Here is a 23,635-nt window from a genome sequence, read left to right on the forward strand (position 1 = left end):
TTGAATTTATTTTTGGGGGGCCCTGGGCCCATAGAGAAAAAATCCTTCCAGATCACTGTTAATGTATTAAAAAAAAGGTCATTTTAAAACTATCATATTCTCGATAGTTAGAAGATATACCAGGAAAATGCAGGAAATCATTAAGAGTTGTGATACTACTGATTTAAAAAGCAAACATTATCAATATAAATTATAACGAGACGTGTGTAGAAACAATTATTTAACAGATATAGTCACCAAACATATTATCATGTTTAAATTAGAAGCAAGTTAAATACTTAAAGTAAACACTTGGCAATGAGATTTGAGAATGATTTGAGATTGGATTATTATATATAAAAAGAGTACATGAACTTTACAAATACTGACCAAGCAGAATATTTGAAATGGAAACTTAAACACATTCTCTATTACACGGAAGAATGGCCGCTATACTACTAGTTGTTTGTCGAAAATCTTAACAATATGCTACTGCACTCGTATGTTAATATGTTTAAACTGCGTGTCCAAAAAAGTCCAATCAAATTCGAATTAAAATACCTGCCTCCGTCACAAGTAAACATCTTGTCAGAGTTGCAGTCATTTGTCGTGAAAGTACCATTTGTTTTTGCTAAGCAATGATATTCATCAGGTTCTCCATCACCATTTTGAATAACCTTAGTCCGCAAGTCTAAGAATGTATGCAATGAATTATCATCGTATCATGTCATATTTCTAAAAAAAAACTTAATATTGCATAACTTTGAAGAACTACAGTGTATGATAAGCTATTATCTTTTAAAGCCGGTATACACTTTATCTTTATCTTTACTCTTATGTGCCAAATGATTCGAATGCACAAATCGAATATACAGGTATTTTACTACCATTGGGTCAGTACCATTGCTGGTTGACTAGCAACAACCTAGACTACTGTTTCTAATGTAGCCAGTGGATAAGTTTTAACAGGGTTGAATTGATTCATCTGTGTGTAAATGTCCAGTCTATAGAATTACCGGTATGTGGTTTTTAAACTGTTGCTTGTCTTTTGGTCCTTTTTTTGCCACGACGTTGTCAGTTTATTTTCGACTTATGAGTTTAAATGTACCTTTGGTATCTTTCGTCTCTCTTTTACAAATCCGATATGCAAAATTGACCTCAGACCGTTTAAGCGAACAGTATAGGTCCGTTTTTGTTTTTTTCTTTAGAACGTTTTCTTACATTGTAATATTTTTTACTATCTTTTTATTATTATTATTTGTTTGCTTTTCACACTTTAAGTCTCAAAGCAGGTGGACTATCAGTTTCCAAATGTACTCACTACCTCGGTAAAGATAAATTAAAAAATAAATCAATTATGTACTTGAGCTAATGTTAATTTGGAGCTCTTGAATACTGCTTTTGGTTTAGTGTTCTCTAAAGGTTAACTGCTATCATGGTTATGATGAAATATGTAAAAACAATAATACGAGTTTTGCGCATTGAAACCATTTCACGTCCGTATTTTGATTTAATAAAATAAAAACATTAACCAAAAAAAAAACTTCACTGAACATGACATGAAGCAGGTGCTCAGGGACAAGCATTGTATTCTATAGTGATGATATTTTTTTTATTTTTTGTGGCAAATTAAGTTTTCAACTGGTAATTGATGGTGAGACCTCTCTTTTTACGACGATACCTGTCCGACTGAATTTGAATTCCATATCGAGAAATTTCTGAATAAAGGCAAACTGGCATACCTGTTTCAAATTTAAAGATTGGAAGCGAACGACGCGATATCGAATAAACATCCTTAACATTTTCCATTTGTGTTGGATCCCAAAAGATACATAATGGAATCTTCACTAACTGTGACTTCAATTCGTTTTCATAAATACACTTGCAAACGCGTCTCTAAAATGAAAAAGCAGAATATTGAATTAGAATATAAAAATGTCAAATTTTGAAAGAAAAATATGTTTAAAAGTTAACAACCTTATCCTAAGTATATAATAATGCAGTACATGCAGGCTTAATATATCAGCAGATAAAAATAGTATAACAGGGGGAGAAGATACCAAACCCGGGGATTAACCTAAGCCTGAAGTCAGGAAAAATAGACAACATCATAAGTTTACACAAGTATATATCACTATTTAATGGGTTGTACATGGACCAATATTGAGACAACTAGGGCCAGTTTTAAAGACAACTTTGATCAGTTGAAAATACAGCATGCAAGTTTGAAAGTCTATTTGAACCACTTTCTACATCTTAAAAGCAAAATGGCAGACACAAACACGAACATCTATTGCGTTTAAGTTTATTGCATGTAAAGATATTTGTTGTTTAGTTGTATATGCGACTGTTTTCTAATAAATATAATAAAGACTAATTTAGCGACCTTGATAACTTTCGTAAAAGCATCAAAGTAATTTTGTTTCGTTGATCATATTCAGCTTTTAGTTACTTTTGTAAACACTTGTAACAAGCAGTTCATACATTAATCAGCAGTTAAAATAAATTAAGCTGAATTTATTATTTTCAATGAGTGTATGAGATAATGGCTAACATATTTCGTTTGGCAATTAGTAAGTAGTAACAGAAATATGGTAAAAACAGACAAGCTTATTAAAATGCATCAAATGAACTTAAATCAAATAAGGTGTCATAAGGTTGAGTACGACCAAGCCTGGTAAATTCTTTCTACAACACATAACAACCTTTTGGTTGACAGTGTCTTGTTATATCCGTTACGATCTCACAAATAAATGTCTACAGAATTATCTGAGAGTCGTATTAAAGAGCTATTTTTAACATGCCATGAAAGAGTCTTCCGAGTTGTCCTTGAAACTGATTAGAATTTGAAATGTCCTTAAATGGACCAGACCAATGTTTCAAACTGGTCAGAGTTGTCTTTATATTAATATTGGTTCCAGTTGTCTTGGTCCGACCTGTCTTTGGTCCCGTCCCGCTTGTTCTGTTTCCGTACATGATATAAAGTACACGTGGTTTTCCGATCTCCCAGGCAGTCACTTTTAGTCTGGCAATAATTTGAATTTTTGTACTACTTTTGTACCCGATGTGTATGGACTTTTTTCAGCAATGTCGTATAACGATATGGAATGCTGTTATCAATATTTTTCATTATATTTGGCTTTGCAATGAAATACTTAAAATCATACTATTACATAATCTTTGATTTTAAATTTTGGTTTATGAATTAAAACAAAATATTAGGTAAACAACTCATTAACATAAAAGTCCCAACAAAAAACAAAATATACGGACTGGATGTGATAGACCAGAGTCCATATTACATGTTAAGCTTCATTCAAGGAGTTTAGCGAATTACAACCCAGAATTATTGTGTTAATAGCACCCAACTATAAATTGTTAACAGTAACTATGATTGTTTATATAACAAGCTTCGTGAACATCATGTAAATGCAAGGAATACCGTCGACAAAACTTAGATGAAACCTAGGTTCATATGAAAGCATTACAGTATCTTTCTATCGATGTTCAAATCGAATAAATAGTAAGTTCTTCCATAGATTGCGTGACGTTTCATCAAAAGAGAAAGGTGTTGGAAAAGCAATTGAAATCAAACATAATAATAAATATTATGATAATAGTATAATAAGAAGATTAATAATAGATGATGATTAAAATAAGTAAAAATTGTGTTGTATAGCAAATGGTATTCATATTCATTAATTAAATACATTTCATCATGCAAACTATTGGAACAAAATCCTATATCAATTAAGTCAGTATTAGTAATAATTACACCTTATATAAGAATCCTGAGTTTTGATTGGTTGATAGCCAGTGTATTTTTCACCAATTTACTGTTATCAAATGAATATCGTTCATTTTTTAACGCCGCCGGGGTATATGCAAAAAGGATATGCCTTTTTTACCCTCTGCCGTGGTATTTGCCAAAAAATACTCTATCCGATGGACGCTTGTAACGTCACGATCATCAATGCGTTTTTGAACGTTAACATTCGGTGTAATTAAACAGATATATAAACACTGGACACTTTTAATTTGCAAAACACTCATTTGCAAATCCGCCGCCGCCTCTCCTTAGACCTACAGTGTCGTGTAAATAACCAAAATGTGCGGAATTACATGGGATTCAATAATTTCATTGCTTTTCTGCTGTTATTATTATATATATTTTGTAATTTGATTTAGAAAAACATGGGATTTTCAATATCCCATGGGATAAGGCAAATCCCATGGGATTGACCATTATCCCATGGGATTTTGGTTAAATCCCATGGGATTTTTTTGGGTCCCATGGGATAATTGTAGTCCCATGGGATATTTGTTGTCCCATGGGACAAAAAAAATCCCATGGGACTATAATTATCCCATGGGATTTTTAATATCCCATGGGACAAAATAAAATCCTATGGAATTCAAATTATAAATATACAGTAATGTGTATGTTACAATGAATTCTGTTTGGTAGTAAAAAGTTTATAATATATATATGAGTATATTTTTGGTTTTTTTCATTTTGTCACAAACATGTTTTTAATTTGTTTATATGACAATAAAGATTATTATTATTTTGGAAATATAATAATATTTAAAGTCAAAAAATAAAATCCTTTAACTGAAATAAAATGATGACGTCTTAATAAAAGAAAAAAATATTGATTTGTCTTCTTTGTCTTCTTTGTTTTATTATGAAAAATAGAACTGAAAAAAATATTTCATATTCTGACTGAATAAATTGACAAAGCACAGTTAATAGTTTACTCTTTTCATGAGGTAAAGTTTTCTTTGTTATAGTTCCATTGCAATACATGAATATGCAAATGATTTGAATCTTATTCCTTTGTGGTGTTCATAATATTACATTTATATTTGTAAATTTATAAAATAAAGACTTTTCCTGTTAAGTTTTAGTTTTCTTGTTTCAGCTTGCTATGAACAATTATTCAGTCCACTATATAAGAGTCAAGTAAATAAATTATTTCATCCACTAGAATATTCCTACAATTCTAAGACAAAACATTTATGCAATCTGTTCTTCAAAAATCTTCCTCCGTACATCTTTATTGGATGGAGCGATTTAAATGAGTGGACAAAGCAAGTTCATTTGGACAGCAAAATACTAATATATTTTTTCATTCCTCCCTTCTTTCAATTGATAATTATGTTGTTGCATTTACATGATTAATTAAGTTCTTGAGCATCTATGATCATGATGATATGACTCCTTTTTGTTTATAGTAATTATGTTGAAATTTCCTCTTTCTTATGTAGGAAAAAAAACACATTCCATTTCAAATTAATAAAAAAGTCACACTATGTAGAAAAATATCAACTTTAAGTTTGCTGTTCAGTATTGACCTGTTGAATGATGATCATGAAAACCAAGATGTCTGACCTACAAATACACAAAACTCAAAAATTATAAATGAAGAGAAATACAGCAATAAAATGGCTATTTTATCATATTTATGTACATTTTGATAAAAATTTCATTTGAATATTTAAAATTGTAAGAACTCTTATTTCAGTGCTTTGTGTCTATGGTTTTCATATTAGTTGTTTTTTGTGCCTTGTTGCAGTCTTTCGAGTTAAGCCAATTGCAACAAATGTTTACAGTTTGTTCAAATGTTGTGCTGTTATTAAAACCACTGTCCCAGGTTAGGGGTGGGTTGGGTGTTCACTAAATGTTTATTTTATTAGTTGATATTTGCTTTGAATTAGCTGTCAGTAACTGTGAGTACTAATAGATCTGTATGTTGATTCTTTTTTGTTAAAGGGAAAGAATAAATTTCCAGCCACATCCGGTCTGTGTTTTTGGTAGCTGTTTTTCTGCTTTGTTGCATTCTAATGAGTTAATAAAATTGAGAATGAAAACGGGAATGTATCAAAATAATTCAATTTTGGATGTAACGCATCTTCTGATTGGCTGACGTTGTTTTGTTTATCAGCTCATAGACATAATTTTGTCATGTGACTGTGACGTCATCAACGTTTTTTCATGGTTTACTCCGGTTTAAAATGGAATTTAGAATTAAATTATAAGAAATGACTGTAATATTTTTTCTGTCTATTCGAAATAACATAAAAAATGTGGTGCACACTTTAAAATAACCCGCTACGCGGGTTATTCAGTGTGCACCACATTTTTGATGTTATTTCTTCATAGACAGAAAAAATATTATAGTCATTCCTTAAATAACCTGACCCAAGAGCAGAAAAAACCCTTTTCAACTGATTTTATAGTTTTTATATTGAACTGACACTTACACCACTGTCCTTAATTAGAGGAGGATTTGGCGCCAGCAAACATGTTAAACCATGCCACATTTTGTAAGTGTCTGTCCCAAGTCAGGGGTCTATTATTCAGTGGTTGTCAATTGTTGCTATATATCATATTTGTTTTTTGTTTATTGTTTTGTGCAAAAATCAGGCACTTAGCTTTCACCTTTATGGTGTTTCCCCCAAGCATGTTTAGCATGGAATAGACACCATGCCCTTTTTAAATGACGCCATCCCCTTATTGAATTGTTTTACATTTGTTATTTCATGGCCTTTTATGGATTACTATGCAGTATAGGGTTTGCTCATTGTCGAAGGCTGTACAGTGAACTAATTTTGTTAAATTTAATGTCATTTGATCTCTATTGGAGAAAAGTCTCATTGGCAATCGTACCGCTTCTTATTTTTATATCAACCCTGCCATATTTTGCCTGTCATTATTTACAGGTCATCATTGGCCTCTAATAAGTAATTGCATTGCTTTCATCCACTTAATTGAACTCTGGTGGATAGTTTTCTCATTTATCATACCACATCTTATTTTCATAATAATCATTATTCAAGGGCAATAACTTTTATAGAAGTGGACTTACCATTTAGGCTTTCTTGACGTCTGTAAATCTATTTTTGTTGATAGTTTCTTTTGTTTATAGTTTCCCTTTATCTTTAATGTTCTTGCCCTACTAATAAAAGGGTAAACATTATCATTTAATGACAATAACTACTATTACATAATGAGTAGGCAACTGACAATTTTGGATCATTTGTATCTTGTCTTGCTCATCATTTTTGCTTGATATTATCAATATTCTATGAAAATGAGGTCACAGTAATATTAAACTTGGTAGTCATTCCATACACCAACAAGTAGACATATGCTTATAATATCTGATAAAATGAATAAAATGCTCCGCTGGGCGCAGCTTGATACGACCGAAGAGGTCGAACCCTGAACAGTTGGGGCAAGTATGGACACAACATTCAAGCTTGATACAGTACTGAATTTGGATTGTGATTAAATATTTGACACAGCATAGGTTTCTGACACAGGATGAATGTGGTCTAAGAACTTAAAAATTTTTAATTTACCTATTCAAACCATATCATTATTATTTGCTTTTATATATAAATCAGAAATAACCAATTTAAAATGGAAAATTTTAAAGAAAAAAAAAGGAAAAAAAGGGAAACCCCCCCCCCCCCCCCCAATTTTTTGAACCCCCTTATGATTCATCACCCCAAACTCAATCCCAGCCTTCCCTTTTTGGTATGGTACCTTGCAGTACAATTTCAGAGAGATCCATACACTTATACACAAGTTATTGTCTGGAAACTAGAAAAATGCTTATTTTTGGCCCCTTTTTGCTAAACATTTTGGGCAATTACCCCCAAACTCAATTCCAGCTTTCCCTTTGTGATATGGAACCTTGCAGTACAATTTCAGAAAGATCCATACACTTACACACAAGTTATTGTCCTGAAACTAGAAAAATGCTTGTTTTTTGCCCCTTTTTGGCCCCTATTCCTAAAATTTTGAGGCAATTACCCCCAAACTCAAACCCAGCTTTCCCTTTGTGATATGGAACCTTGTAGTACAATTTCATAAAGATCCATACACTTACACACAAGTTATTGTCCTGAAACTAGAAAAATGCTTGTTTTTTGCCCCTTTTTGGCCCCTTATTCCTAAAATTTTGAGGCAATTACCCCCAAAATCAATCCCAGCCTTCCCTTTGTGGTATGGTACCTTGCAGTACAATTTCAGAGAGATCCATACACTTGAACACAAGTTATTGTCTGGAAACTAGAAAAATGCTTATTTTTGGCCCCTTTTTGCTAAACATTTTGGGCAATTACCCCCAAACTCAATTCCAGCTTTCCCTTTGTGATATGGAACCTTGCAGTACAATTTCAGAAAGATCCATACACTTACACACAAGTTATTGTCATGAAACTAGAAAAATTCTTGTTTTTTGCCCCTTTTTTGGCCCCTAATTCCTAAAATTTTAAAGCAATTGCCCCCAAAATCAATCCCAGCCTTCCCTTTGTGGTATGGTACCTTGCAGTACAATTTCAGAGAGATCCTTACACTTGAACACAAGTTATTGTCTGGAAACTAGAAAAATGCTTATTTTTGGCCCCTTTTTGGCCCCTTATTCCTAAACGTTTTGGGCAATTACCCCCAAACTCAATTCCAGCTTTCCCTTTATGATATGGAACCTTGTAGTACAATTTTAGAAAGATCCATACACTTACACACAAGTTATTGTCATAAAACTAGAAAAATGCTTGTTTTTTGCCCCTTTTTTGGCCCCTAATTCCTAATATTTTGAGGCAATTACCCCCAAAATCAATCCCAGCATTCCCTGTGTGATATGGAACCTTGTGGTACAATGTCAGAGAGATCCATACACTAACACACAAGTTATGTCTGGAAGTTACAAAAATGCTTATTTTTGGCCCCTTTTTGGCCCCTAATTCCTTAACTGTTGGTACCATAACCCCCAAAATCAATCCTTATGGTAAAATTTCATAGAGATCCATTCACTTAAACTAAAGTAAGAGTGCGAAAACCAATGTGTCTTCGGACGACGATAACACCAACGTCATACCAATATATGACCATATAAAAAACTAAGAAAACTTAGCATTGACCAAAGAACCATGAAATGCGATCATGGTTATATGAATCTGCCAGACAGACATGCACACCTTACAATCGTTACATCCGCCAAATATAATTTACCTGTTGCTTAAAGCATATGATAAACTGACAAAACAATGCAAACTTTTCATTGACCAATGAACCATGAAAATGAGGTCAAGGTCATATAAAACATGCCAGACAGACTGTGCATCTCACAATCATTCCATTCACCAAATATAGGGGCCTTATTCATGTTATTACCTAGGAATAGTGATGTCATGGACTAGGAAAATTAGTCTGGGGACATAAATTACTGACATCGGACTAAATATACTAGTAAATTCTGTATCCATGGACTTTTTATACTAGTTATATTTGTCTGACCAGACAATTTATCTCTTACACTAGTTCTCAGAGAGACATGTCACCTTACCTTGACACATTATTCTGACTCTGAACAAACCAGTATTTGCTCTTACTCCTTAACAATACTGCGTGCTTAGGGGAGAAGCAGCAAATACCAACTTTAAAGTCTTTGGTTTTACCCGGTTGGGTTCAAAATAAACAACCTTCTGCACGTGAGGTGAACACGCTACCACGAGACCAGGCAGTATAATATAAGGAGTTTACCCAAGATTTAAAGTTTCCAAGTTTTTGCAAAAACTGGATCAAAATCATCATTGAAAAGCAATAACTTTTTAATAAGATTTAAGTTTCTCTTTAATTATTACAGTTTTCAAGATAAAAAGGCAAATTCAAGAAATATGAAGAAAAAAAAATGGTTAAAATCTGTATTTAAGGCAACAACTCCTATGAGTCAGCTGCTAGTTTTGATGCAAATGGACAGTAGATTTTTTTTTCAACATTCTGAACATTTCTACCCTTGTCAGATATTGTCTATCTATTTTAGCCTTTTGTAGCTTAATTACGCAGTTTGGCTTTTTAGCCCATTGTTGAAATCTGTACGGTGACCTATATAGTTGTTAACTTCTACGGTTTAAGTTTCTGTTGAAGAGCCGTCACATTGGCAATGATACCATATTTGTACATGTTTTTGTCATGTAGGTGTAAGGAGACAACCTTTTGATTTTCTGGTGGGATAAAAAGGGGAGACAGATTTTTTATCACCTGGCCTGGTAAGTTTTTCAGGGTTTGTAAGGATAGAAAACCCGGCAAATTGTAACAAACCCCTGTGGTACGACCATATTTGCCAAAAGATTAGTCCAAATAATTATGACGTCTTGCAAGGCTATTTTAACTTTTTTCTGGGCACGTAATAGTCAAAGTTGTGACTGAGTGCGGAAATATGAAGATAGATAGATAGAAAAATTATAAAGGGACATAACTGAAGAACGGTAAGAGTGACGCTACCCAAATTTGAACTTGATCTGAGTTTTGTGGTAATAAGCATTGTGTGTAAGTCTCATAACATTTGGTTGAGGCTAACTTAAGTAGAGAACAGAAACTAAAAATTCAGCAATTTTTCTATTTGTAAACACGCATAACTCTAGAACGGTTGTGTATAAGTTTTATATCATTTGGTTGAGACAAACTAAAGTTAGAGAACGGAAATGAAAAATTCAGCAATTTTTATGTTTATAAAGGGACATTACTCAAGAATGGTAATTTTTCGCCACCTAATTTCGTACTTAATCTGTATTATGTACTAATAAGCATTGTGTATAAGTTTCATTACATTTGGTTGAGGCAAACTAAAGTTAGAAAACGGAAACAAAAAATTTGTACTTGATCTTAGTTTTGTGGTAATGAATATTGGGTATAGGTTTCATAATGATTGGTTGAGGCAAACTTAAGTTACAGAATGGAAACTAAAAATTTGCAATCGTTCAATTTATAAAGGGGCATAACTCAATAATGGTTAAAGTGACACTACCCAAATTCAACTTGATCTGTGTTTTATCAGTGGAAGTCAAAATTAAACATTGCATTGTATAAAGCATTGATTGTAGTTGATTCAACTATAATAATGGACAAAGGGAGATAATTCCAATTTTAAAAATTACTTGGTATTTAGAAGAAAATATAAATTTTGCAATTTTTCCATTTATAAAGGGGCATGACTCTAGAACGGGTTAAAGTGACGCCACCAAAATTCAAACTTGATCTGTGTTTTGTGGTAATAAGCATTGTGTATAAGTTTTATAACATTTGGTTGAGGCAAACTTAAGTTAGAGAACGGAAACTAAAAATTTTGCAATTTTTCCATTTATAAAGGGGCATAACTTGTGAACGGTTAAAGTGACGCCACCAAAATTCAAACTTGATCTGTGTTTTGTGGTAATAAGCATTGTGTATAAGTTTTTACTTTAACATTTGGTTGAGGCAAACTCAAGTTAGAGAACGGAAACCAATTTTGGGACATACGGACGTATGTACGTACAGACGGACAAGGGTAAAACTTAATGCCCCCACCGCTACGGCGGGGGCATAAAAAAAATAAAATAGCCTTGCTAGACGTCATAATTATTTGGACTACCAAAAGATGTAACCTAATTCTTACTTGTTTGGGGAAGAGGGGATTAACCGAACCACTATTCAATCTAAATCAGTGAACTGAATTATTGTCTTCTGCAGTAGTCCGAGTCGACATCTGTAACTAATCATGCAAATTGATAGTCAACAGTATACCTTTTTCAGAATGTCAGTTCACAAAGAATCACTGGTGATAGGGGAGTGTAACCGATAAATTGATCCTGAATCAGATAAGATTTTCCAAGGACGTATAACTAACACAATACGTCCTTGGATTTTCCCAGTAACGGAGAACCCCTTTCTTTGAGTGAATATAAATAGTGACGGGGGTCTCACAAATAAATTTAAATCTGAATTACAGGAACATCGATTAGCAAAGTAAACTTACATATTAATCTCGAAGTTATTTACGGTAAAGACAGACTGTGCTCCTGAATTAAAGTATTATACATTTGTGTATTTAACTCGGGGGGGGGGGGGGGGGGGCACTTCCTATAATACAAGGTGAATTGACGTGCCGCTGGAATAGGTCACTTTTTCCAGCTTGAAAATATGGGAATAGGTGGGGAAAACTATCAGAAATATATGATAAGGTCGATAAAGTTCCAATTACTTGTATATGAAAAGCCCTGTCATTTTTTCACAGCCGAAAGTCTCACCGTAAGTAAACATTACATACAGAATCTTAGCCTTAAATATTCCACTTTTCCAACACACCCCACGAAAACCAACCAATATGGGAAAAGGTTACAATTTTACCCTCGCAATATATGAAAAGGTATAATACATTTTTAAGATCTAAATTATATGAATAGGGTGGGGTAACAGAACCCCAGCGACACCCCCTATCAATTAAGTATTGAACGTTTTTTCGGATATTTTTTAGGACCGTTGTCAACTTGACATTGTCAAATCCGATCGCGACCCGCCACTTTGCAACCTGACCTGCAAAAACATAATTCGATTAAAAACAATGCCAGTCAAAATTGCTTTTTGAGACTGGGCGACTGAAAAAGTTTTAAAATGTGACCTTGTGACCCTACTTGGAATTCTTCATTCATCGGCGTGTGATGGTTTGGCTAAAAAGGGGGCATTGTTTTTTTTCTTGGGACAAAAAATTGTTTCTGTCTTTATTAAAAAAAAAAAATTAAGACCAATCATAAACTCTTTTTTCAAAACTCAGTGTCGTATTTTATTGTTTTCCCAACAATTTTTAATAAAAGCTTAAAATGTTTGTTTCACTTCCCTCTGACTTCCCTCCTGATTTTTTTTCTCAAGAAATTATAAAATTAGTAAATGGATATATATATATATGTCTGTGGTCACCGCCATGCAGTTAGATAAGAAATTCCAGCATGCATCATCAAATAATTCATGTGTATTTGTGACATCAACATAACTGAAACATTATATTATTTCCCAGTAATTATGTAAATCATTTTGATTTACAATTATATATGTCTGGGACTTATGCATGCATATATCTCACAGGCACTTGTCTCAGAAAAAAAAATCCTATATACTTGAATAAAAGTATATAGGAAAAAAATTCTGATACAAGTGCCTGTGATATATCTGTCAGTCCCAGAATAATAAATATAATTGTATCTTAATCTTTGGGAAAATCCGATTTTTAAATTGTTAAATTCTTTAACGTCATAATTATATCAAAGTTTACTTTTTAAAGTTTTAAATTTTAAAGTTAAAATGAATATTCCGTTTTGATCTGAGGAAAAACTTTTTAAACTGTAATGACATGGTCAGTCAACTGATTTGTTGCATGGCTGATTACAGGTAATTAAAGCATGCAGTAATTTTCCATTACGACAGTGCGTGTACCCTAGGGTGTGTATAACGTATTAGAAATATCATAGTTTTCTAGAGAACATCCTGTCTATGTGTAATACAGATTGATGACATTACACAAATTTTTTTTCGTTAAATGTAGTTAAGTATCTGTGTCCATTCCCTATTGCAACACTACAATTCTTTCGAAGAAAAAAATGTTAAAATTAAAAAAAAAAAAAAAATCATTTATATAAAATAAAGAAGAAAAAAGTAGCAAATAAACTTATGTAACTACGCATTGAGTAAACATAATTTCACTTTACATGTACAAACCCTTGAGAAAACGTATATATAGATGTGTTTAAAAAGGCCAATTCCCAGTGGATTTATTTCACACTAGGACCACAGGCACTTGTCTCAGAATTTTGTTTCCTATATACCTTAATACAGGGACTTTCTATACTAACTTAGTATAGAAAGTCCCTGCTTAATATAACATTAAAAGTATATAGGACATTTTTTTTCTGAGACAAGTGCCTGTGACTAGGAACTAAGATAACTAGAACTAAGTTCATTGGAAAGTCTTTTTGTCTGATACATGTATACCTATAGATAATGTACATAATTAAGAAAAGCTTCAAATATATGCCTGTAAATTAACGGTACGTCTGAAAACCGCTCAGGACCTCCTGAGTGCAGACAGGACATAAAAAGTCACTCAGGACATGTATATATGTTTTAGTGAGCGTTGAGGGTATACATTCGATAGATAATTTAATATTTGATCTTATAATTTTGGTTTTGATAAAATCAAACCAACATTAAAGAAGTTATTTGGGATACGTCATGCATGACCGATGATCATATTCAATACCAATCATCATTTTGATTACAACGTTTGATCTTTAATTAGGACTGATTGGTGATGGTTATAAACACATACAAGTAAACTTTGCAAACAAACAAAAAAAAAACGTTTCCTTGGAAAAAATATAAAAATACATGAATATTGTTTTTACAAAAAAAGTTAAATAAATTTTTCGTTTTGTATGTAATAATTGAAGCCATTTAGAAATATAAGAAATCTTCACATAGTCTGGAAATTTTCAATTCAAGTTATTTCATTTGAAAACGTTAACAAATATAGATCTTATTGGATGTAAAATGTGGCGTCCTTGGAGATCAAAACCCCGTTTAAATAGGGTTTGTCTACTTTCGTCTATTGCCGAACATTCTATAATCAAGGATTTTTACAAATCCTTGCTATAATATAATGAATCGCGTCGCCAATATCACCACAATTACATAAAGTACAAATACAATCTTCTCCTAAATATTTGGCATCTAACAATTACAATAGGAAATTTTGAGTCGAAACTGAAGTACCAAATCTACAAAAAGAATCACTATTTTTTGTAGTAGTAGGCGTTGAAAACTAAACTGTTTATAATCTTTTTTTTCTCCTAAATTAATTGAAACTCCTGAAATAATTTAACATTATCTATAGACAGCTTACATATGCAAATCTTTTTAGAAGTATGTGAGTGTATAGTAATAATTTGTTCATTAACCCCCCTTTTTCCTTCTATAAAATTACATTGTAATCGATTTTATTTCCAAATTTTTGTTTGCTAGGATTGACACTTAGAACGTACAACAAAAAGTAACAAGTAAAAAGTCACGATTCAGTTTTGGGAAATTTTTTTCTTTGAATAAACTTAATTTTAAAAACGTTTCAGTATTTTTCTGAAACATTTTTAAAAGGAAACGGACTTGTAAACAAAAATATTTTTTTTTAAATATTAATATGAACAATGATTGTTAAGAAAACAATCTGCAAAACTGGTTTGGTAATTAACTGAAGTCATGCTGTCAAAAATGTCTCCTTTTTATAAGTTATTGATAAAAAAAACTATTTGAAGGCGAATTAATCATTTCCTCAACTAAATACATTTATCTATAAATAAAGTCAATTCGTCAAGAACTTTCTCTCATATATTTAAACAATTGTAAAATAATTAATCTAAACCTTTGTCCTGCGACTTTCTGTCCGTTTACCAATACTTATTCCTTGTTAAGTTTTTTCATATCCATTTACGAATACTTATAACGTGATAATTAATTTTTCCGGATGCTTTTTATCCCATTTTCATATCAAACAACCATGTTACCCGTAGAACGGAGTTAAGTACAAATTTAGGAATTTAGTACTTAAAATTTTCAACAACACAATTTTACACTTTCATTTACCTGGATTTTTTTCTACGCTTCGAAGCCGCCACCCTGTATCAAACTTATCCAACACCTCGCATGGCGTATTCACGATGTGGAGGGATTGACAATATACAATCAAAGTTAGCAATATACAGCAAGTAAGTAATTGGGTGTTGAATGCCAGTAGATCTGAATTTGTAAATTTTTAAATTGAATTTAACCTGTTTAGAACGTGTATTGTTGAATTGTTCAATAAAATTACACACATAATCTGGGCTGATATGCATAAAACCACTTTAAGTTCAAGGTATCAATAAAACTGGGTCTGCATGAAAAAATGACTCATCACATAATACCAGAACCTATGTTTAGCCGATAAGAAAATATAGCTGTAGGCCTAGTTGAAAATCTTTACAAATTATTTATTCTTTTAATTTCTGTTTGACTGTCTGGGTGCTTCTTATGTGTTTTAAATGCTATAGTCAAGTTTTATATACTGTTGTACGTCATTTGGTCGTTTTTAAGTTTTTGCCATGGCGTTTGTCAGTATGTCTTCGACTTATAAGTTTTATCAAGGATTTGTATAGTGAGATTGGTTTTATATAATCTGCATCTCTTGTGCTGTATTTTAAAATGTATTACAATTGCTGCATCTTTACACATTCATCAATACACCAAAAAATATGAATAAAGCTTTCGTATATATATAAATAAGGAGATGTGGTACGATTGGTAATGAAACAACTATCCGCCAGTTCAATTCAAAAACCTGATATAAGCAAATGTGACTTACTTACTTACTTTTTTCAGAGAGATCTTGAATCTGAATTCAAGGATACGAAGTGGGAAGGGTTTAGAGGTGGATTAAGGTGAGGGCATGGGGGGCCGCCCCTTTTTTGGAAAAAAATTGGTTGATTATTTAGAGAATCAATGAAGCGGGCCCCCTCTTTATGCATGACAGTTAGTGCCTCCTTATGACATTTTTTGGATCCGCAACTGGTGAGGACTTCATAAAAAAATATTTAGTAAGTTTTTGTTTTGTGATAAATAATGTATTTAGACAGAAATAGGATAAAATAAACTACCGAAAGCTTAAGTATGGATGGGGGTTAACAGAATAGAGAATAACGGGCAAACAATAAAGATTAAAGAATAACGAAATGCTAAAATATGAGGAAAGAGAGTAATGAGCAAAAAGTGTAAGTTTGTAGAAATATAGCAAAAAAAAAAAAAAAAGAACATAGAAAAAGAAGACCCCCCCCTCCCAAGATCCTGACTTCAACTTTGACGCTGCCGGGATATTTTTTAGACAAAGTGCACGTATTAGTAGTCAGCCGAAACCACTAAGCGTTTTGCATCCATACGGTTTTTTTTTCGGGATACTGACTGCATAGTAAACTATCAATGTACTAGTTAATGTTCTCGAGGGATGACCCTATTACAGAGACATATATACACATATGTGTAAATATGTCTCTGCCCTATTACGTGTCAGTAACCTCCTCGACACGGTTCATTTTTACGGCGGCTCAGTTTTGTCTTAAGAATAAACATAATTGATAAGTTTCTTTCCCCTGCATTTCTCGATCGCACTTGTAAATAGCACGGTCTCAAGACATTGGTTACAACACTTGCCGTCAGTACTCAAAATTGGAAAAATATTAAATAAGAAGGTATAGAAAATTAAATTAATGCACACACACTATTATCAACCACAGACATGATGTTTTTCTCAATTTGCCTAAATCGTTATTCCGCAATACAACGAGGGTGAAAACCCACCACTTTGAACACAGTCACAGGCACCGGCATGCTGTGAACTTGTAAGTTTCCCAAATGAGTAACTATCCATTACTTTTCTAGTGTAAAGTTTTATTTAATACACATTTGATTTGAAATGGCATATCAGAGAGATATATAAACATATATCATAGGCTGATCCGCGGGGGGGGGCTTTCTTGGGAAAAATTTGGTTGATTATATAGGGATCACTAAAGCATGACTGGAGCCGGCCCTCCCTTATGAAAAGTTCTGGATCTGCCACTGTATATTCATAAAATAAACCAACAAATTATCCAAAAGATGAATAATACTTAATACTTACGACTAAGATTGATTATAAGTATACTTGAGTCGGTTTTACAAAAAAAAAACTTACAATTTATCGTAAGTATACTGTATTGTACATGACTTAATTACTATCAATATTACTTGTAAGTTTTTTTGTGAAACTGACTGCTGAATTGTTTTTCCATGCTTATGGTACATCTAAGTCGTATGCTTTTTTTAAAACCACCTCCAGGGTATAATGTCTGCTCGCCCATAGAATCTGTTTGTAGATATAGGAAGATGTGGTATGAGTGCCAATGAGACAACTCTCCATCCAAGTCACACAGTTTATAAAAGTAAACAATTATAGGTCAAGGTATGGTCTTCAACACAGAGCCTAGTTTTTATCAAAAATGAAATATATTGATATTAATAGTATACAGGTTAAATAATTTATTCATACATTTTTAATTGACTGACTAGAATTATCATGATTATTGAGGAATTTGAACCATTCCTATTTTTAAAAAGGGACAAAAATAAAATTTATATATAATAACAGGCATGACAGGGTGATACAAATGAGAAAAACTCAAGAAATTGTTTTCAATTAAGATAAATACATGGTTTTCAGTTGATTTTTAAAGCAGAGGCAGATTTAGTTTAAAGTTGGAAAAAATTGTTTGTACCAACAAAAATAGATACAGAAAGTTAATCCAGAATTATGTGTTTATCATTTTTTTTTATGTTTAGGTTGCCAGCAAGATGAAAAGAACAATACAGTTCAAAAGTCAAAATGTGGATAAGCTGCGGTACAAGGTCCTACTTTTGCAGATTTTCATATTTTGCATGAATGAATTTGAAGTTTATATCCTGGAGGGCAGAGAAAGAAAAGAAACACTTCAGTTTTCCTGCTTCTGAAGGATAAATGTAAAACATCTTGTTTGGTAAGTTTTATGCTCTGTTATGATAGTGTTTGTGCATCCATCTGTCTTTCTCTTAATTGTATTCACTTTAAGTTTTTGGTTACAGTTCACCATGAACTTCAGTTAGTAACTTGTGGTTTTACATGTATATACTCAAAATTTAGTACTTTAAAATGTTCATGTATTTTTGTCGAGCCTGCAACTTTTGTCGCAGAAAGCTCGACATAGGGATAGTGATCCGGTGGCGGCTACGGCGGTGGCGTTAGCAGTGGGCGTTAGCTAACTTCCTAAAAGCTTTATATTTTAGAAGGTGGAAGACCTGGATGCTTCATACTTTGTATATAGATGCCTCATGATACGAATTCTGTCTGAAACATGTCCATTGTCCTTGACCTCATTTTCATGGTTCAGTGACTACTTGAAAAAAAAGTTCAGATTTTTTGTAGTGTTAATTTCTCCCATATTATGAGTAATAGGATAACTATATTTGGTATGTGCGTACCTTGCAAGGTCCTCATGCTCGTCAGAGAGTTTTTACTTGACCTAGACCTCATTTCATGGATCAGTGAACAAGAACTTAGTCTTAGATGCATGATTTTTTTTATTAGTTGTTAGTGGCTTTGTACTAGCTGTCAGTAACTGCGAGTACTCTCAGATCTGTACTTAGTGTCTTTTTGTTGTTTGGATGTACAAGTACCCGGCCACGTCCACTTGTATTTGTAGTATTTGTATTTTTATCCATCTGATGAGTTAAGCCTCTTTCAACTGATTTTTTCTGCGGTCGTATATTGGTATGATGTTGGCATGGTCGTCGGTGTCGTCGTCGTCCGAAGACACATTGGTTTTCGCACTCTTACTTTAGTTTAAGTGAATGGATCTCTATGAAATTTTACCATAAGGTTCAATACCACAAAAGAAAGGTTGGGATTGATTTTGGGGGTTATGGTACCAACAGTTAAGGAATTAGGGGCCAAAAAGGGGCCAAAAATAAGCATTTTTGTAACTTCCAGACATAACTTGTGTGTTAGTGTATGGATCTCTGACATTGTACCACAAGGTTCCATATCACAAAGGGAATGCTGGGATTGATTTTGGGGGGTAATTGCCTCAAAATATTAGGAATTAGGGGCCAAAAAAGGGGCAAAAAACAAGTATTTTTCTAGTTTCATGACAATAACTTGTGTGTGAGTGTATGGATCTTTCTGAATTTGTACTACAAGGTTCCATATCACAAAGAGAAAGCTGGAATTGAGTTTGGGGGTAATTGCCCAAAACGTTTAGGAAAAAGGGGCCAAAAATAAGCATTTTTCTAGTTTCCAGACAATAACTTGTGTTCAAGTGTATGGATCTCTCTGAAATTGTACTGCAAGGTACCATACCACTAAGGGAAGGCTGGGATTGATTTTGAGGGTAATTGCCTCAAAATTTTAGGAATTAGGGGCCAAAAAGGGACAAAAAACAAGCATTTTTCTAGTTTCAGGACAATAACTTGTGTGTAAGTGTATGGATCTTTATGACAAGGTTCCATATCACAAAGGGAAAGCTGGGTTTGAGTTTGGGGGTAATTGCCCTAAACGTTTAGGAATTTGGGGCCAAAAAGGGACAAAAAAACAAGCATTTTTCTAGTTTCCAGACAATAACTTGTGTTCAAGTGTATGAATCTCTCTGAAATTGTACTGCAAGGTACCATACCACAAAGGGAAGGCTGTTATTGAGTTTTGGGGTGATGAATCATAAGGGGGTTCAAAAAATTTGGGGGGGAGGATTTTTTTTCCTTTTTTTTTCTTTAAAATTTTCCATTTTAAATTGGTTATTTCTGATTTATATATAAAAGCAAATCATTATGATATGGTTTGAATAGGTAAATTAAAATTTTTTAAGTTCTTAGACCACATTCTTTCTGTGTCAGAAACCTATGCTGTGTCAAATATTTAATCACAATCCAAATTCAGAGCTGTATCAAGCTTGAATGTTGTGTCCATACTTGCCCCAACTGGTCAGGGTTCGACCTCTGCAGTCGTATCAAGCTGCGCCCCAGCGGAGCATTTTATTATTGTTCGTTCTTATGTTGTACTGTCACACCACTGTCCCAGGTTAGGGGGAGGGTTTGGATCCCGCTAACATGTTTAACCCCGCCACATTCTGTATGTATGTGCCTGTCCCAAGTCAGGAGCCCGTAATTCAGTGGTTGTCGTTTGTTTATGTGTTACATATTTGTTTTTCGTTCATTTTTTGTACATAAATTAGGCCGTTAGTTTTTCGTTTGAATTGTTTTACATTTGTGATTTCGGGGCCTTTTATAGCTGACTATGCGGTATGGGCATTGCTCATTGTTGAAGGCCGTACGGTGACCTATAGTTGTTAATTTCTGTGTCATTTGGTCTCTTGTGTAGAGTTGTTGTCTCATTGGCAATCATACCACATCTTCTTTTTTATATTTAAGGTTAAGTTTTGGTGGTCAAGTCCATATCTCAGATACTATAAGCAATAGGTCTAGTATATTCAGTGTATGGAAGGACTGTAAGGTGTACATGACCAACTGGCAGGTGTCATCTGACCTTGACCTCATTTTCATAGTTCAGTAGTTATAGTTAAGTTTTTGTGTTTTGGTCTGTTTTTCTTATACTGTATGCAATAGGTCTACTATATTTGGTGTATGGAATGATTGTAAGGTGTACATGTCTAGCTGGCAGGTGTCATCTGACCATGACCTCATTTTCATGGTTCAGTAGTCAAAGTTAAATTTTTGAGTTTTGGTCTTTTTTTCTAACACTAAATGCAATAGGTCAACTATATTTGGTGTATGGAAACATTTTATGATGTACATGTCAGTCCCGAAGGTTTAATTTGACTGTGACCTTATTTTCACGGTTCATTGCTCAGTGTTAAGTTTTTGTGTTTTGGTCTGTTTTTCTTAATCTATAAGCAATAGGTCAACTATATGTGTTGTATGGAAGGATTGTAAGCTGTACATGTCTGCCTGGCATGGTTCATCTGATGTTCACCTCATTTCCATGGTTCATTGGTCAATGTTTAGTTTTCTTGGTTAAGTCTGCTTCTTAGAAACTATAAGCAATACCGGTAGGTCAACTGTATTTAGTAATTTGAATGATTGTAAGGTGTACATATATTTCTTGTCAGGTTTATATGACCTTGAATTCATTTTCTTGGATCATGTTGAGTTTATGTGATAGTTGTAGTAAAGCTTTATATTTAGGACTATCAACATGATATCAATGATTAGTAAAGAAGGTGCAACATTTCAGTGTGTGCACTCTTGTGTATACATTAAACACCACATTTACTGTTTTTACCCTGATTTTATGGATCACTGAACATAGAAATGTCATAATGTGAAATTATAGTACATTCTTAGGTTAAAGTTTTAGGTTAAGGTACATAGCTTACCATGAAGTTGAATTTCATGCACATGTTCATTATGTGGTGAATTTTTAAATTCAGTGCCAAACTAAGATTTTGAGCCTGATTACATGATTGACTAGACATTGACACATGCTAGTGTTTGCCAGGCATTGTGTCCTGTACTAGGAATTTGTCCTGTACTAAGAACTTTAATAGTACTCGCTAATTATGGAGTTTTTGTGAAAGTTTAATATTAGTGAGATTTTTGCATGACATCCGGTCAACTGCTTGTTGATCATGTTTATACATGTCTTAAAATTAATATCTGACACATTGGTGTTTTGTGAACTTGGAAATAAGTTATTTGATAGAATAATAATGTTTTGAGATTATCAAAATAAAAAATATCCCATTTTTACTACATTGTGTATTAATGATTAAGTATATAAAAAAGAAGATTTAGGATATATGTATAACCATATATAAAAATGAGACAGCAACCGAACAACACAAAAATAAGAAAAAAAAAACAATATAATTTTTTGTATCAATGTTATAATTTCCAACATGTCCAAAGAGTTCAATGTATTTTCTAATTGAAATATAACACAAGTGGAACTCTTTCAGAACTTCAGAACTTCAGAAGCTTAAAGAAGTGCTGTTTCTATTGTTGGCTTTCTGTATAATATATTGCAAATTCTTGTGAAAAATGGAATTTTATTGTAATTGCCTAAAGTTTTAACATTGATCTATATATATATAACTGGGGAAAATACCCAAATGTTATAAAGAAGAATACATAAATTGATTGTTATATAATAATAGAATAGGAAGATGTGGTATAGTGCTAATTTGACAACTCTCCATCAGAGACCAAAGGATGTAGGAGGTTAGCAACTGATGACACTGGACAACCTTCAACAATCAGTAAAATCCATACCGCATAGCTATTTTTATTGAAAATCATATGTTCTTGCTACATGTATGTATACAATTTTTTATTATCCATAACTTCGGATTTTATTGGTTCTTTTTCAGAAGGATTGGAATTCATCACTGAGAATAGAAGGAGAAAACACAGAAACAAGACCAAAATAAATTCAAAGACAAAAGTCAGATCAGTTATTATTTTCATCACTCAGCCAATGAATTGCAGTTCTATTAAATATCTAAAGATATTAAAACCACAATAATGACAATGTTCTGTGCTGAATGGCAAAAAAGTGGACTATACATTACGATCACACAATGCTGGATGATAAGAAACTATTAATTTTTTGGGTGGAGGGATATCCTGAAAAAAAAAATAGATTTATGTAAAAAGCTACTAGTATGTTAAGCATATTAATAGAGTTTTCATTGATTTCAAATGGGAAAAAATTGTGTTTCAAAAAAGTGTTCTAGAATTCATAAATAAACATATATTGATACTTACATTATCTGCTTTGTTGTTTAAAAGTTTAGTTTTGAACAGTTATAGAACAATATAATTGCATTAACATTTCCAAGGAACAAAAAAGATATTCAACTAAAAAGATTCATCTTAAAACAATTTACTACCAAACAGAATTCATTGTAACATACACATTTATTTACTGTATATTTATAATTTGAATCATAGGATTTTATTTTGTCCCATGGGATATTAAAAATCCCATGGGATAATTATAGTCCCATGGGATTTTTTTTGTCCCATGGGACAACAAATATCCCATGGGACTACAATTATCCCATGGGACCCAAAAAAATCCCATGGGATTTAACCAAAATCCCATGGGATAATGGTCAATCCCATGGGATTTGCCTTATCCCATGGGATATTGAAAATCCCATGTTTTTCTAAATCAAATTACAAAATATATATAATAATAACAGCAGAAAAGCAATGAAATTATTG

The 23,635-nt window shown here is 32.8% G+C and overlaps 1 long non-coding RNA gene across 2 annotated transcripts; it reads left to right on the forward strand.

Annotated features, from left to right (window-relative positions):
- The first annotated feature begins 15,040 nt into the window (after positions 1 to 15,040).
- LOC127707794 (uncharacterized) lies at positions 15,041 to 23,174 on the forward strand. Of its 2 annotated transcripts, XR_007985009.1 has the most exons (3): positions 15,041 to 15,558; positions 18,203 to 18,396; positions 22,777 to 23,174. It is a non-coding gene; the product is annotated as an uncharacterized LOC127707794 (long non-coding RNA). The 2 variants fall into 2 exon arrangements; XR_007985008.1 differs by lacking the exon at positions 15,041 to 15,558 and having other exon boundaries at positions 18,018 to 18,396.
- Positions 23,175 to 23,635: the final 461 nt, after the last annotated feature.

Source organism: Mytilus californianus, unplaced genomic scaffold, assembly GCF_021869535.1.
Source record: "Mytilus californianus isolate M0D057914Y unplaced genomic scaffold, xbMytCali1.0.p SCAF_7, whole genome shotgun sequence".
In the NCBI taxonomy this organism is placed as follows: Eukaryota; Metazoa; Mollusca; class Bivalvia; order Mytilida; family Mytilidae; genus Mytilus; species Mytilus californianus.